The sequence below is a fragment of the Harpia harpyja genome, chromosome 22, assembly GCF_026419915.1.
Source record: "Harpia harpyja isolate bHarHar1 chromosome 22, bHarHar1 primary haplotype, whole genome shotgun sequence".
Lineage (NCBI taxonomy): Eukaryota > Metazoa > Chordata > Aves > Accipitriformes > Accipitridae > Harpia > Harpia harpyja.
The window spans coordinates 22203967-22221810 of NC_068961.1; the positions used below are offsets into that span (position 1 = coordinate 22203967).

The 17844-nt window shown below is 44.1% G+C and overlaps 1 protein-coding gene across 2 annotated transcripts in view; it reads right to left on the minus strand.

The window, feature by feature from the left end:
* MYO16 (myosin XVI) overlaps nt 1-16901 on the minus strand; it is a 404375-nt gene extending 387474 nt beyond the window's left edge. Inside the window, exon 1 of one of the 2 annotated variants that reach the window (XM_052773633.1) lies at nt 16816-16901. The gene's annotated coding sequence lies outside the window, so the exon portion shown is untranslated. Of the gene's footprint in view, nt 1-16516; nt 16700-16815 lie in introns of those variants that run through there. The other variant, XM_052773634.1, reaches the window with a different exon arrangement.
* Between the last annotated feature and the right edge of the window lie 943 nt (nt 16902-17844).

Sequence of the window (17844 nt, forward strand, 5' to 3'; positions counted from 1 at the left end):
ATGTACTTAAGTTTTACTGTACTCTATGTTCCTAAAATAATTTTATTCCTTTTTGAATGATGTCACTTATAACCACAAATTAGTACAATTAAATCTTTAAAAGGTAAGTCCAAGAGTTGAATGATTGCATACTAGCACGGCTTCAGTACTTTTAATATTAAGTCCATGAAAATGAGAAAAAGAAAAAACCTGTATTCAGTTCAGTTTATTATTTTATTAAATATTGTAGATCACGAACCATAAAATTTAATAGAGATTCCTAATCTGACAGTTCAGTTGTAGATTACGGGATTTTATATTTATGATTTGGTAGTCCATATGCAAATTATTGTAGAGATTATTCTTGAAGGTTGATGTCGGCCAGCTGCCAGGCACCCACCCAGCCACTCTCTCACCCTCCCTCCTCAACAGGTCAGGGGGAGAAAATAAGACGGAAAAGGTCACGGATCCCAATAAGGACAGGGAGATCACTTACCAGTTACCGACATGGGCAAAATAAACTTGATTTAGGAAAAATTAATTTAATCCTTTGTCAGTTAGAGTAGAACGGTGAGAAACAAAGACAAAAACTAAACCACCTCCCCCCATCCCTTCTTCCCAGGCTCCATTTCACTCCCTCTGCCTCCTTCCCCTACACCTGCAGGGAGATGGGGAATAGGGGGTTGTGGTCAGTCCATGGCAGTTCCTCTGTGTAGCTCCTTCCTCCTCACACTTTTCCCCTGCTCCAGCACGGGTCCTTCTCACAGGCTGAAGTCCTTCAGGATAAACCTGCTCCTGCATGGGCCCTCCACTGCCAACAGTTCCTTCAGGCCATATCCACCTGCTCCAGCGTGGGGTCCTCCACGGCTGCAGTGTGGGTATCTGCTCTGTCACAGTTCTCCATGGGCTGCAGGGAAATACCTGCTCCCCTGTCATCCCTCCCACGGGCTACAGGGGAATCTCTGCTCTGGCCCTGCGCTCCTCCTCCCCCTTCTTCTCTGACCTGGGTGTTTGCAGGGTTGTTTCTCACACTTTTTTTTCCTCACTCTGCTGTGCAGCATATTGCCCTTTCTTAAATGTTTTCATAGAGGTGCCACCAGCTTGGCTGAGGGGCTCTGCTGTGGGTGCAGTGGGTTTAAGAGAGCCAGCTGGAACTGCCTGTGTTCAGCATGGGGCAGCCCCTGGTCTCTTCCCATCGAAGCTACCCCCGCAGCCCCACCACTACCAACGCCTGGATACCTACACCAAATAAAATTATTTACTGACAAATAGGTTGTTTCCATATATCATACCAGAGTACTCAATTCCTCCATCTCCCAAAGCAAGAACTTAATGTCAAGCAGCTACCATTTACTAGGAAAAACAATAAAGTTCCCACTGTAACTGAGGACAGCTTTACCCTGGTGCAATACACTCCCAAACACTTCAAACAGGACAAAGAGCTTCACAGCTTTCATGGTGGCAGGGCCCATTCTAAGAAAACTTAACTCTATACCATGCTTAAACCAGGTGGTATTCTTACAGACAACCCATGGACTGGAATAACGACCTTGAAGAAACATTTATATTTATTTAGAGAACAAAATGTATACAAAGTATAAAAATAAATTAACACATTCATTGAGGAACTCTAAATTTAAGACATAAATTCATCAGGGAAACAATAAACATACTGTATAAATTAATTATTTTGTGGTTATCCTCATTAAATGCTACTTAATGAGATAATAAGCTTGAAAAGCAATGACAAATTGCTAAAGTGCATGCACAGGATTTTTTTTTTTTTTTTTTTTTTTTTTTAAAGCAGCACGTCTAACAAAGCTGCAGTTCTGCATACAAGCTAGTAACCTTTATGCAAGGTGGTCACTTTACCTTCTAGACTGCATTAACAAGTACCTTTTCCTACAGGATTTGAATTTGCCAGAAAAGTGCAAACTTTACGAAGTTCAACTGCGGAAGGTACTCTTGCTAAGGTTTAAGAACCACCTGCTCCTTAAAATTAAGAAGAAAACTTCTTATTTGTATTACAGGATGTCTTCCAGCTTCTTGAGAAATATTAATCAGAAACATACATACACACATATATATGTATACAAACACACACACATAGATATACACATTAAAAATATTTTGCTCCATTTGAGAATTATACTCAGGCTTTTGTGGCCTCAGTGTTTGAGGATGATAAACACACAACCACACTGTCACAGTTATGAACTGGGAAGAAGCTGGGCAGCACTGGGGGAAGCTGTATCCAGCACCAATAAATACTTTAACTGTTGTGATGGGGTATGAGCACTCCAGCATTGACTGAGCTCTGTTATTAGTATGCTGTGGAAGATTGAAATGGTGGCCCCATTTGTCACGTCACAGGTATAGACTGCTTATGTTCTCATTTTCTGGAGCACAAAGGCTCAAAGTGCTGTTGGTCTATGTTGTAATTTAAACAAAACAAGAAAAGCCACATACACGCATTTTTCACTTGCTTTCTTCCCATGCTGTAATGTGTAATTGAGAGAAGACAGCAAACTGCATCCCAGAGTACATTAGTCTTATTGATATTATAAATACCTTTATTTTAAAGTAAAATATAGCCTGAACACATCTTTGATGCAGCCTTGGTGCATTAACTAAGCATGGTTCAGTGAATGTATCAATACACAGTCTTCTCGCCTTCCCAGAACATATACAATTCACAGTGAAACGACCAGCGCTACCTTGATAAAATATTTAAAGAAATCTTTGACTATTACGTGCTCAAACAATTCCTTAGATAATCTCGGGATATTAATCCAATTTTTGTTAACTCCTTAAAACTTACTTACAGCAACAGAATCTAGTTCCCCTTTGTAGGGACAATAAACAGATAAAGAAAGTAGTATTTCAAACAAAGACTGTCTGTCCTTTTAAGGGATTCTTATTCCTTGGATTACGTTCCTTTTACCCCAAGAACACCTAGTCCAAGGAAATTAGTTGCTTAATTCCTGATTCTTTGAGAATCATGAGAAATATCTAGCAAATTTCAATACCCATTACACCAAAAAAAAAAAATTTTTTCAACAAAAATTTAAAAAAAAAAATCAAAGCACTTTCCAGCATCCTCCAGCATGACCAGTCCAAACAGGTAAGATCTCAGTGTCAGTTGTCAGCATGAGAACCCTTCTGAAACAAAATCCAGAAGAAATCAGCTACCAAAGTGGCATCAGAGAATGCTACAGCATTAATCCTGCATCACATAAACTGCTCTGCACTGCTGTGACAGTAGCATTAGCTCCACAAATGAAAAAAAAAAAAAGTACACTTCACAAGACAGCATGTGTTGATAGACAACAGCTACTAGAAATTCTTTCCTTAGAAGTAAATGACCCTGTAGCCTGCTGTTTAAGCAAACCTTGAACTCTTTTAAAGCCTCGTCACTCTGTACACAGAAACCACGTCCATCAATCACACTAAGTTTTTAGAAAATTTCAATTGATTTTCATCACTCAAGACTAATTCACAAAGGATTTGAAAGCCAGAGCACAGTTAAATGCCATCTCCATGATTGGATAAAAATGTTATTAAACAGATCAAGACATACTCACGTTACAAACAGGTCCTCAAGAGTTTTGTGTTGACTCTTAGGCAATAAGAGAGCTAATGAGAACAGCTATACTCTGCTCAGGACTGTTTAGGACACTAACAAATTTACTTTAGATGATTTGTCATCAAGTCCCTGCAGGAAGAAGCCACACTGTTTAAAGGGGTAGGGGGAAGGAGAAAGACAGGTCACGACATACTCATCTAGGGAAATCTTTGATCCCAGGCTAATTACTGGGTTAAGAGTAAAAATGGTACTATAAATAACATTTAACATGGAATAAGTTTAACCATTTATCTCAGTTAAAATTATACATTTTTGATGTATTTATAGGCACTTTAACTTTCATTCAAGTCTTCATTTTCAGTAGTCATAATAGTACTTTAAAAGAACGGTTCTGAAAAGAAATTTAAATGCAGTTTGAAACAGAAGAACCACAATCAGTCACTGCCTGTATTTTCACAAAAACAGCCAGTGAAATTGCAAAATGAAGGATGGGTGGGTGCGGGCTAGGATTGGTTTTCTTTCTGTTTTTCTTTAACCTACCTTACCTTATTATCTCACTCCTGAAACATTATGTCTGTGAAAGAGAAGAGGAAATGTCAGCAGCAGCCAGTGGCAGCACCAGCTGGGAGCTGGAAATGGCACTTGTAGTTTTCAGCTGGCAGACATTGGCTGAAATTTAACAAGTGCCAGTGTGAAACCATCTGCAAATCCGTAGCTTTTCTTAAACTAGCAAGAGTAAATGAAGGGTTTTAAGAGGAATTTGAAGTCTGTTACATTATTATACTTATACATAAAGTATTGCAAGTTGTTCAGTCTCACTGGTTCACAGGTTAGCAGAACTCCCACCCACGTTCTGTGCTTAAACACCAAAGCAAAAGGGCATTCTGTATTGCACTTGATCCACTCCCTGCTAAAATTCCCTGATCTCTTTTCTCTCTGTTAAGTTTTTGTGAAAGTAGACATCATAGATAAAATAAGATCAAATAATAGTCATCACTTATTTAGTCTTACAAGTGGTATCCATGAATTACCAATGCCTTAGCAACAATGAATACAGCCAAAAATGCAGAAACAATACCACGAAGATGTAGAAAGCAGCAGAAGTAATATTTTCTAGCCCCATCGACACGGGGCTTTGGGTCCAACCTCACATTTTATATCCAAAGCTGCATTTTTTGTGAACTAGATTTGCCTTTCCCAAGCAGCAGTCTCTGTGTGAGAACTGCATGTGTTTGAACTGAGAAGGAATTCACATATGTGCACCCAGACCACAAGCCGGACAAAAAAAAAAAGGGGAACGGCTTCTTCCGTAACTGAATTCAGCAAGTACGCTGCAACTGCAGCCGCAACATTGCTGTCCTTCCTTTCTGAGGAGATCAGCTAACATTTAAGCATGGATATAGGAAGACACCCAGGCCCACCCTTAGCCATTCTAAAATGCCAGCCTGTTTATCAGCACAAATAACCCTTTCAGAATGTGCACAGCCAGCCTACCAGTGCCACAGTGCTCCACCACCTTACACTGGCCTCTCAAATATCCCCATCCCCAGTGCAGAAGAGGACACTGCATTGAATCAAGAGCCAAGGGTAGGTGAGAAAAGGGCCCATGGTGCTTGTCTTTGGCTGCGCGCGCATTTCTTTGATTTCTAGACCTGACAAACCAGTGTGAACAGGTACAGCATGCCACTGTGGCCCATCACCCTCATTGTGTACACAAACCAGGGAGGACAATTTACCGACAATTTACCTGCCATGCAGGTCACCATATTTCATGAAAGGGCATGGCCGTGCATGACTTGACAGATCTGCAGACAACCTGAATAGAGTAATTGGCTTCGTCCCTTAAAAGTAGACCAACATTACACTTCCCTCCTCCACTCCCAGGGCAGAGTATGTTCTTTGGCCCTTCCTCTTGGATGGCTGAGAAATTTCATCCTACTCACTGGCACTGTACTGACTTCTTAAAAATCCCATGTATTTTATTTAAATTACAGTCTTAATATTTTAAAGATCTAGCTAGCCTAATGATGGCTTACTATATACAGCAGGAAAACAGAAGTGGAATGTGTTCTTGGCTAATGAAACTCCTCTGACTTAAATTATATTTGCTATCTCATTTGTCCCTGTGGACACTACCTGATTTCCCCTTGCTCTTCTCTCATCTGATACACGGGAAGTTTTTGGGAGCAGGGACTATCATTTATTATATGTCTGTACAAGACCTAGGCCACCAAAGCCCAAAGGCTTTGAAATGCTACTGCATTTCAACATCCACATCAAATAATGAGGACATTTGACCGCTCTTTCTAGCAGACACAACTTGCAGTAGCTGTATTTAAAACTAATAATGAGGAGAAAGTTTGAAAGTGGTATTTTCCATTCTTGGAAAACTATATAAAGAACATAGTAAAACCACTTCACTCTGCCTTTTTGCACTGTTGGTAACTAGATTAATCATTGATCAGGTATTCGGGTCTACTGGAACATGACTTCCATCAGGCAGAGAAACGCAGGTATGACCGCAGCCCACAGACTGCTTCAGCAGCAGCAGCCACCACAGCCAGCACCACGCTGCACAGTTGCTGTGGGGTCTCCTTTTGTGTGCCCAGGATTCCTCTTGCTGCGACAACTGCACAGTTATCCCAATCCAGTGCCTTTTATCAAAGCTTCGTAAGGGAAATGTAACATCATCCTCAAACATCCTCTGTTCAACTAAAAGTTGAGGGAATATGACAGGGGAAGGGGAGAACAACCACCAATGCAAAAGCTACAAGTCCCATACCAAGGAATAAAATTCCACTCTTCTGGAGGAAACAGAAAAAACCCTCAGCATTCTGGAAGGCAATATTAACACAAGCATAAATTCAGAAAGCCTAGCTAGTAGTTACACCAATAGAAAAAACATACAAATAAAAATTTCTCAGATTGTGAAGCTATAAAGTCTCTGTGGGTGAAAGTTACCATGAACCAGCTTGGCTTCCTCAGCCTTTACTCGCTGAGATAGGATTCCCCACCCTGATGAACAGTTTTGGTCTCAAGATACTGGCTTTCTGTTAAAGTACTCTGCAGCTCCTGTATGCTGTTTGTGCCCACATTTCCTTTCACAGGAGGAGAAAGAGTATGTCTGTAAGCATAGAAAAGATGATTAAATACCAAAATCTCACCTGATACACAACTGGAGTAAAACTACTGATGCAGTCCACCATCCACTTACCCGTCCCCATAGTAAGGTACAGCCACCATCAGGGCTAGGGTCTCTTCACTGACAGTGCTCGTACTAAAACCCAGCTAGATCTGACACTCAGAAGTGCTTCCAAGCTCTTTCTATCACAGGCATGAGGGGGCAGTTAAGAGCAGAGGACGTCCTGGGAGAGTGCTAGAGAAATGTCCCAGGCAGAGGAAGCCAAACTTGGCAGGGTCTGTACCTGTACTGTTTATCCAGAGCAGACCTCGAAGCAAATTAGCCAGCCAACAATGCCTTTTTTCCCACCCTGCCCCTCTTCAGAAGGAGCTACTTCTCTATCTCTGGTAGGGATACTGAATTAATTAGCATACATGCAGTGTGAATAATCAGGAGACTTGAACCTGGGACTAAAGCAAGAGCCAAATTATTTGACACTAAAACACATTCAGTGATAAACAGTGAAAGGGGTCAAGGAAGTACTGGGCCACTTGACATCAAAAACAGTATCTGTGGTAGGAAGTGGAAGCAGAGCAGAGTAGCTTGCAGTGTTTTTGTATCCCTTCCTTTATATGGCTGTGTTGGCACACTGGGATGTAGACGAGCATGTCCTGCTGAGAAAGGAAGAGATGTGACAGGACTGAAGAATCATGAGCCCAGGGCATGATCTTGCATGCTGAAGCGACTCCGACTGTTTTTGCATTAAATGCACTTATGCACGCTCAGTGCCCCCCCAAGCATAGAGCAGCTCTGCCTATAGGTGAACCACTTTCTTTTACAAAGACAGACAAGCAAAAGATTAGTTTAAAAGCCTACTACAACTGTTGTGCAATAAAAACAAGTGACAAGCTTTTAGGCTTAATTGCTTCATCAGTCCAATAAGGGAATAAGGTATTCTGAGCCTGAGAGCTCGTTTGTTTTCTTTCCAGCTACATCTATTAAACTAATAAACGGACCTCTCTCTACAGACCTTAGTTATATTGTATTACTTCAGACTGGCTACAAAGCTCCCCATCTTCAAAAACATTAAAAAACTGGAGTTTAAAGAGATGCAAATGCAAATAATTTGGTTTAAAACCAAATTATTAGGTTTTAATTCTGCAAAGCATGAACTGCCTTCCAGAACTAAGGATTAGTCAAATTTATCAATCTCTGGAAAGAGCAAGCCTGCTTACTGAAATTAAGAGAACACTTGAGAGACCTTCTCTGAGAAGAAAAATTCTATGACCACCTGCTTGATGGGCCAGGATATTCTCTACCAGGTTCTCTGTCCAACTGAAACATACTACATAGATTACCTGGAAGGAAGCTAGAAGAACAGCTTTATCCTTGTAAGGCCATGCTACATTTTAGAGCAGGCTTATGGCTGCTCCAAGTTGTACCTTACCATCTATGTTTATACAAAGCTGCCTTGGCTGCTATAAACTGCAAGAGCACACAGCCAGTATACCCTGGCTACACCCCGAGTTCTCGTCCTCACCCTTTGAAGGCCAAAGATAACTGTGGTATAAAGTGATTCAAGCATGCCTTCTCCACTAGGTAACATCTGAGCAGAATCTAATCCTACAGATGCATGTTCTAAAGCCAGCGTCATTTGGGTTGTGAGAACTGACTATAATAGGTCTTTGTAAACACTTGGCACATTATCTATCTTTACCATCATGTAAAAATAGAACAAATAGTAATATTTCTTTATAGACACTGTATACAGAACATTGTCACAGGAATAAAGCTCTCTATAAGCACTGGAAGTTAGTGGTTCCAATTTCCTTACGGGTGTATTTTCCATAAAAAGTCTTGCTCCAGTGCTAATTACAAAATTAGCGAGAAGCTTACAAATAATTAGATCGGGGTGTTAAATCACTAATGTTCCTTAAATAAAACTCCTAATTAGGACACAGTGCACATTTATATGCTAGATCTGACAAACTGCCCAAGCTTCCCCTTTCTAGCTGACATCCAGGACACTGCCAGGGAAATGTTTAGCACCCACAGTACTCTCTTCAGGAAGAAGCCCTCATTTGACTTGTGCAGGTACAAGCAAGGACTCATATGCCCATCCACTTCGACCCCAAAGCAGACAGGCATAGTAGAGAGAGTCACAGCCATACATTCAGATACCTACCACCAGAAGGTCACTCATCTCTCTTTTGATTACATAGCGACCGTGGGCACTTTCTCAGATTAAGCTTCTGTAATGGGACTTAGCTGCTGACACCATAAAAATATAAAACTATCAACGCTATCTGGTCTTCCCTCCTCCTACATGGCATTTCTCAGACTCTAAGATAAATGCAGTTGGATAGATGCTTTTGTTTTATTACACCTAATAAAACAGCACCTGACACAAAGGCATCTCAACTGAGAATTGATCCACAGTAAACTACTGCAATACAAACAGCAACAGTTAGAATTCCTTTATAGCCTGCTTATCTGAGACATACTTAACTGCTTCAGAAAAAAACCCACAACTATATTTACATTCCATGCATCCTGCAGACCGTCTTTCCAAACATTTTGTATCTTATTCTAATCTCAAAACAAAATGATCCGTGATCTCAGAAAAGCAGATGCACAGATCTTTAGATATCAAAAGGAAAAAACCTTTTTAAAAAAAAAACTTTTCACCAGTTTATTTCAAGTCCCTGAATATTGCTTCATGTGACAAAAGAATTTCTATTTCTACAGAACATTTCACTCCCACTTTGACATCGACCATCAAAAAAACTAATTATGTCTTCTGAACCACAAGCAGTATCTCTCAGTCACCTGGATTTTACTGTCTGATGCAGTTCTGTTACATGCTTGTGCCGCAGCTGCAACGTAACTCAGATGCCTACAAGGAATCCTTGCATGCAGGCCTCTGGGACAGAGCTAGCTTCCAGTATTTCACTATGGACTGAAATCACATTACCAATTCCCTTCAGACAGATCTTTAAGCAGCAGCCCCTCCTTGCCAGACATATTCACATGACCAACCCAGCTGTGTCATCTTAGCCATTTTCACCGAGGAAGGAAAAAAAAAAAAGCCTTAAGTGATTTGCAGAGTAACTTCAAATACCTTTCAGCTGCTAAAAGTAATGTTGTATTTTGGAAGAATTTGTATTTTCTCTCCAGAACTTACTCTTTCTCCCACCAGCTCAGATGAGAGCGGCTTATGCCTAAAAGCACCAGAAAAATTAGCTTGGTTGCCGTAGTGCCTGTATTTCTGAGTCAACACGGGTGTCAGCCTTGCACTGCTGGGGATGCATGTGCTCTTCCATCTTTTTGAGGCCACTGAAGCTAAGATTTGATACCTTGCCCTAGACACACATTCGTACCAGAGAGAAACAAGCCATTTTCAGGGATCTGCTTGGTAGAGTACCACGGGATAAAGCCCCGGTGGGAAAAGGGGCCCAAGAAAGCTGATTAATATTCAAGGATCACCTCTTAAGGTGATCTAAGGTCTAAGGATCTAAGCTTAGGAGCGACACATCTCAACAAAGAGGAAGTCTGGCAAAATGGCAGGAGGCCTGCGTGGGTGGACAAGGAGCTCCTGGACAAACTCAAAGACAAAAAGGAAGCCTACAGAGGATGGAAGCAAGGACAGGTAGCCTGGGAGGAATACAGAGAAATTGTCCGAGCAGCCAGGGATCAGGTTAGGAAAGCCAAAGCCCTCAGAATTAAATCTGGCCAGGGACATCAAGGGCAACAAGAAAAGCTTTTATAGGTATGTCGGTGATAAAAGGAAGACTACGGAAAATGTGGGCCCTCTCCTGAAGGAAACGGGAGACCTGGTTACCCAGAATATAGAGAAGGCGGAGGTATTCAGCAACTTTTTTTGCTTGTCTTCACCGTCAAGTGCTCCAGCCACACCACCCAAGTCACAGAAGGCAAAGGCAGGGACTGGGAGAATGAAGAACCGCCCACTGTAGAAGGTCAGGTTCAAGACCATCTAAGGAAACTGAAGGTACACAAGTCCATGGGACTTGATAAGATGCATCTGCGGGTCCTCGGGACTCTGGTGGATGAAGTTGCTAAGCCACTATTCATCATATTTGAGAAGTCATGGCAGTCCAGTGAAGTTCCCGCTGACTGGAAAAGGGGATACATAACACCCATTTTTAAAAATGGGGGTTAAAAGGAAGACCCGGGGAACTACAGGCCATTCAGTCTCACCTCTCACATGTGCCTGGCAAAATCACGGAGTGGATCCTCCTGGAAACTATGCTAGGGCACATGGAGAATAAGGACATGATTGGTGACAGCCAGCATGGCTTCACTAAAGGCAAATCATGCCTAACAAATCTGGCGGCCTTCTACAATGGGGTTACAGCATTGGTGGATAAGGGAAGAGCAATGGACGTCATCTGCCTGGATTGCACAAAGCATCTAACACTGTCCCGCATGATATCCTTGTCTCTAAATTGGACAGACATGGATTTCATGGATGGACCACTCGGTGGATAAGGAATTGGCTGGATGGTTGCACTCCAAGAGTTGCGGTCAATGGCTCGATATCCAAGTGGAGACCAGTGACAAGTGGCATTCCTCAGGGGTCGGTATTGGGACCGGCGCTGTTTAACAGCTTTGTCAGCGACACGGACAGCAGGATTGAGTGCACCCTCAGTAAGTTAAGTTTGCCGACAACACCAAGCTGTGTGGTGCGGTCGACGCGCTGGAGGGAAGGGATGCCATCCAGAGGGACCTTGACAGGCTTGAGAGGTGGGCCCGTGTGAACCTCACGAAGTTCAACAAGGCCAAGTGCCAGGTCCTGCACATGGGTCAGGGCAATTCCAAGCACAAATGCAGGCTGGGCAATGAGTGGACTGAGAGCAGCGCTGCAGAGAAGGACTTGGGGGTGTTGGTTGACAAGAAGCTCAACATGACCCGGCAATGTACGCTCGCAGTCCAGAAAGCGAACCGTACCCTGGGCTGCCTCAAAAGCAGCGTGGCCAGCAGGTCGAGGGCAGTGATTCTCCCCCTCTACTCTGCTCTTGTGAGACCCCATCTGCAGTACTGCGTTCAGTTCTGGGGTCCCCAACATAAGAAGAACATGGACCTGCTCGAGCGGGTCCAGAGGAGGCCATGAAAATGCTCAGAGGGCTGGAGCACCTCTCCTATGAGGACAGGCTGAGAGAGTTGGGGTTGTTCAGCCTGGAGAAGAGAAGGCTCCGGGGACACCTTACAGCAGCCTTCCCGTACCTAAAGGGGGCCTACAGGAAAGATGGGGAGGGACTTCTTACCAGGGCCTGTAGTGACAGGACAAGGGGTAATGGCTTTAAACTGAAAGAGGGTAGGTTTAGATTGGATGTAAGGAAGTTCTTCACTGTGAGGGTGTTGAGGCAGTGGAACAGGTTGCCCGGAGAGGTTGTGGATGCCCCATCCCTGGAAGTGTTCAAGGCCAGGTTGGATGGGGCTTGGAGCAACATGGTCTACTGGAAGATGTCCTTGCCCATGGCAGTGGGGTTGGAACTCGGTGGTCCTTAAGGTCCCTTCCAACCCAAACCACTCTATGATTCTATGATTTTTAACGTGTCTGGAAATAACCAGCTACTTCCCTATGTATGATCCAAAAATCACAGTTATTTCAACCAGCCTGAAGCCATTTACCTGTGAGGCCTCGTTGTTGGGATTGTTTAATTAACTTTTAGTCTACCTTTTAATGTCCTTTTTTGTTTAATACCACGGCAACTAGCCCAGCAAAAACATACATATTTGCTACCTCCATTAGGAAAAAACCTCAGTCATACTCTTCCTACAGCAGAACACAGCAAATTATTTTTTTATATTATTTTTCTCCTACTACAACTTACAATAAACTCAATTCTTTTCCAGTGGATATACGCAACCCTCTGTATTTAAATATTCATTCATACTGGAGATAGCCAGAGATGTTCTGACTAAAAACAGGTTGGGTGTTTTGTCAGAAAGAACAAGTTTTGCTGAAACAAAAGCCTTTCTCCAAATGGTATCGCAAATCCCGGATGTGATTTTGGGGAAAAACATGATGACCACAGATCTCAGCTACATTACCCAGGAGATCAGCCCTAGCATTGCCACAATCAAGAGTTGAAGCCTGGCCCTACACTTCAGGTTGCACAACTTACTTTCATGATCCCAAATATTTTAGGGAAGAGAAAAATCTTTCCCTGACCAAACAGATGTAATGTTTTTATTAACAGTTCCAGGAATTAGGCAGAATGATATTTTAAAGTGAAACATTTAGAAAGAAGGAATAAAGCCCAAAATCCATAATCCAACCTTCCTCTTCTGCACGTGTAATAAGACAGGCCAGGAATAGACACACCTACAGGCATGAATCAGAACACGATATATTAACAATTACTCCACAAAAAGGCTGTGTGAACAGTCATATATACATATATATGTACACACACATTGATGTTTATTTGACAGCTGTGACATGTCTCAAAGAAGCTAAATGAATTAACAGCTAGGCTTGGCACCATATGAAACACACACCTTAGGGAAAATTAACAAATCTAAGTGCAAAGGTTAGAGTTAGCTGCTTGCCAGGAAGGTTCTTTCGTATTATTAAGCCAAAAAAATATTTGTCATCTTTTTCAGAAAGATGCAACAAACTGTATTTCACATGAACTTGGCAGAGTCTTAAACCAGCAGGTCTGGCCCACAAAATGGCAAGTACCTCCAGCAGCTGTTGTTGTTGACAACATGTGACAACATGATATTGTCAGACATCATCAACTGCATCCCCAATTATTGCTAATTTTGTGCAGGATTACAACATTTTCCTATGTTCGTTAGCAACAATTATCTTAATAACAGTTAGTAGTAGAAAGATGAAGTGGAAAAAACACAGAGAACGTGCAAGTGAGGTTTGCTAGGCTATGATCAGAAAGACAGTACCAAGCTAACACGCAGGCTTAACTTGAGATAGTACTGACTGACTGTACAAAGTGCCTTTGGACCATATTGCCTGTTTGGGTTTTGTGGGTTTTTTAAGGCAGATGAGAAATTCGCTATTTTGTCACTTTTTATAGAACTGGACAAAAAAAACCCATGTTCATGAAAATCTAGATAAAAGCATTATTCAGATTGGAGGAATATTTTCTGTTGTATCTCACAACTGCACAAAAAAACCACTGTGTGTGTACATGTATATTCAAACTCCATATTTAAGCACATCTTTTTGTGAAACAAACACACAGAAATCACTCTGAAATAACTCATTGGTTAGGACAATCAGGTGAGACAGAAGAGGCTCATGTTCAAATCCATAATTCATCTCATTAAATCATCCCATTTATTATGGCCACTTACCTCATGATCAGTTTGTCAGAGTTTCTATGTCTAAGCTAAGAAACAATTCCACTCCAAAAGAGGAAAAAATGCGGTTGAAACTGCCTTTCTGACTGTCATTTCACAACAAAAATGTTTTAAGACAGCTTTAAACTAAATGTCTATTTTTCTTGGTATGACACCCTACATAAGCATGGTATTTTATAGATACCTTAAAGCAAGGATCTGAATTTAGCACTAAAATGTTGTTTTACAGGAGTGCATGCCAAATGCTTTTCATCTCATTACACCGGTTTGAAATAATGGTACTACTTAAAGTAACATCACGCTACCATAAAATGCAAGAGCTATTTCAAAGCAGCGCAATAAACCACTGTTCCATGATGGTCAGTTGCCTCAACCAGCACTACAAATTCCAAGCAACTCAAGCTCCATTTAATTCCTACTGTACAATTAAAGAACATACTATAGCCTAGGTAGATTTATTCAAATAATTTTGTACACTTCCAGTTGGAAGTATTTTGATCTCCCAGTTTGAAGATTTTCAACATTTATTCATTTTCCACATTAAATACATGTTCTGCATACTATACATCAAACATTATCGCTAGTACTTGCAAAATTATTCCGTAATCAGGAAAGATTCAGTTCATAATGAAAAAGTATTGTAACAGAGACAGAATATATAAAGCCAGTTTCACTCTGGTAACTTTCAGTTCTGGTCTAACCTATGTAATATTAGACAAATGGCTTCCCCTCTGTTCCTTCCTCTTACAAATTCCTTGCTGTACCTGTGTCATCCCTTGAGGCCAAGGACTGGCTTTCTCTTTGTATGATGCGATTTACAGCTGGGATTTCTGAATACTGCTACAACACAAAATCACTGTGATGGTTCAGAGCTCTGCCCTACCTATCACCCTGATCCCAGTCTTTACTGGTACTTTTCATGGCATCTCCACTGTTCCATGACAATAGTCCAGCAAAGAGAACTCGTCCCATCACTTTGAACCTACTGTACACACACATATATCCACGCTTTTTTTTTTTTTTAACCCTCAGGTCACATCTCTGATGCCGGCAATGAAGTCTAAACATGTTCTACTCTCAGCAAAAGGGAATGGTTTTACACCCACAAGATCATTCCCAAAGTAAAACACCACCTAAAAAGCTACTACTTCAGCACTGCCCACTTGTTTTTGGTATAAACTACTGATAATAGCGAGTCTAGCCAGGGTGCTATAGGCAGAACACATGGAGAATAGAGAGCTCAACAGGAAAATACTCTCTTATAAAAGATGTGGGAACAGGAGACAAGAAATCACAATCTGCCTGAGATTCTGCCCAGAAACAACCCATGGCAGGAGTCTGTGGTCTGCGATCACACTCAGACCCCTGCACTGCTCCAGGGCTGACACTTCTGTTTTGCAGGGCTGACGTTCTCTCTTTTCCAGTTGGAATAGCAATTTCAAGTTTATAAGCTTCCCACAGAAAGTTCATAGACTCACTGTGTGAACACCTAAATTACATCTCCCCCCTCTTCCTGAAACAAACGGAATGATTCTGGCACACTACTCATATCTTCCCAGGGAGAAGGAAAAGTCATTTTTCTCCAGAGCGAGCCTCTGAGGCCAGCAGGCTCCCAAGGCCAGCAACCCCAGCCCTTTCAAGCCAGGGCTTTCGGTATCCAGCCTCATGCATACCCACAAGCTCCCAACTGCCTATTGTGAAACCCGGGCCCAGGGACCCTCCAGCCCAGCACAGACGGCTTGGGGGACACAGGCTCAGGAGCCACCTGAGGAGGGGCTGGCAGAAACGAGCCCGGCACATAGGAGTGCTCTGAAACCCTTCTCTCACCCATTTGGTAGGCATGCTTCCACAAAACATTGGGATTTAACTGACTGACGCTACCGATGAAAGAAAATGTTTATCAGAAAATTCCCATCCAGTTGCCTGTCAGCACTGATTTACACCAGTGGGGTGGCAGGCTTGCATCAGCCTCTCCGCCCAAACGGGGGACTTGGGAAGCGCAATAGCACGCCCGTAAAGGGGCTGATTTAAAGAAAAGTGCAAATCTGACAGAGCCTAGGTTAGTTTTCTCACCTCTGCACACAAGAGGAGCGGACTGAGCCGAGCACCTCAGTGACCCACTGGATCTCCCTCCCTCCCTCGCTCGCTCCCCCGCCGCAGCACTGGCAGCTCCCGCCTCTCCCCGGACAGCCCTCACCAGGGCTGACACCAGGCTGCGGGGCCGCTGGCCCAGGGCACGGGCACGGACACACAGAGAAGACGACGGGGCGGGGCGGGGGGGGGGGGGGGGGGCAAAGCATACACAGCACACACACCCCCCACACGCCCTCCCCCCCTACACCCAGAGACCGCCAAACCCCTCTGCAAAACGTCCCTCCTCACCAGCCCACTTCCCACGCCGGGAGACCCGCGGGGCATCCCCTCCGCGTCGAGCGCCTGCAGGGCACCCCGCCGCACCACTCCCCGAGGGCGGCACTCACCTCGGGGGGGACACGGCCTCGGCAGCAGCCTGCGGCGAGCCGCCTCTCTGCTGCTGCCGGGCAGCCGGCCGCACGGCGGGGCGAGGCCCGGCGCCGCGGCACACTTCCACTTTCTCTCTGGGGTCCTTCTTAGCGGCGCGGTGCGCCCAGCCCAGCCCCGCCGAGCCGAGCCGCCTCCGCCTGCCTCCCCGGCACTCCTCCCCGCCTGCCTCCCGCAGACGCCTCCCCGCGATGCGATGCCCAGCTACCGGCCGGGGCGGCCGGGGGGCGGCTCCCCCTGCACCGCCCCGCCCCGGTACCTGCCGGTACCCCCGGCCGGCAGGGCGGTCCAGGGGAAGCACGTCGGCCCCGTGCCCCCCCGCCTCCCCCCGGGCACGCCGCCGAGCCTCTCTCGTATGCCGCTTGCTCCCTCTCCAGCACGCACCCACCGTGCTGGGGGGGGGGGGGGGGGGGGCGTCACCCGACCCCGCGGGACCCGCCGCAAAGGGCTGCTGCCTTTTCGGTTTTCGACCTTCATTGTCCGCCCCTCTCCTTCGGCGAGCTGCCCAAAGGAAGGGGTCGGGGAGGCTGCGTGGATTCGAGCAGTCCAGCTGCAGTTCAGCACAACAAAGACCTACTCGACTCCCTGCTGGCGCATAATGCCCAACAAAAGGGAAACGCTGGGAATGTCATAATTATCACCCTGTGAGATGGAGGCAAAACCAACACTTCTTACGAGGTTTGTAGTTGCAAAATAAATTGCAGCTTGGATGCATCTATTTCTGTCCCAGTACTATAAGCAGCTTGCTCACACCCTGCTGCTTTAGTGCTGTGTTTGCTGGCACTGTAGGCAGAAATCTTGCAAAAAACCATAAAGGCAGAAAAGCCACAAGTCCTGGTGACAGAGAAGTCTTTTGCCAGCTTATTGAGCAGCAAGCCTGGCTGTTAAGGTATTTTGCCCACAGGTGAGAACCCTGCTTAACTTTTAGCTAAGGTACATATCCATTGATGCACATGAGTGCATCTGTTTTCTGGGATTAACTAAAGAGTAGAATCACCTACATATTAGATTACCACTCACTTGGTCTTGAATGGTCCCTGCTTACCTGATGATGGCACCTGCACTGACTCAAGGTTGGTCCTGCAGGACATAAGCAGCTGTCCCTCATTTAAAGCTCAACTGTGACTCAGATGAAAGTGGCCCACTTTTGAAATTCATTCAGGCTTTCCAGAGAAGCTCAAGCTGCCAGTCACGGATCTGACCACAACTAGCTTTGCATGAAGATTTAGGGGCTCAGTACCCAATACCTGAACATTTATGGTGTCCCTGTAGCCAGATTAAATACAGG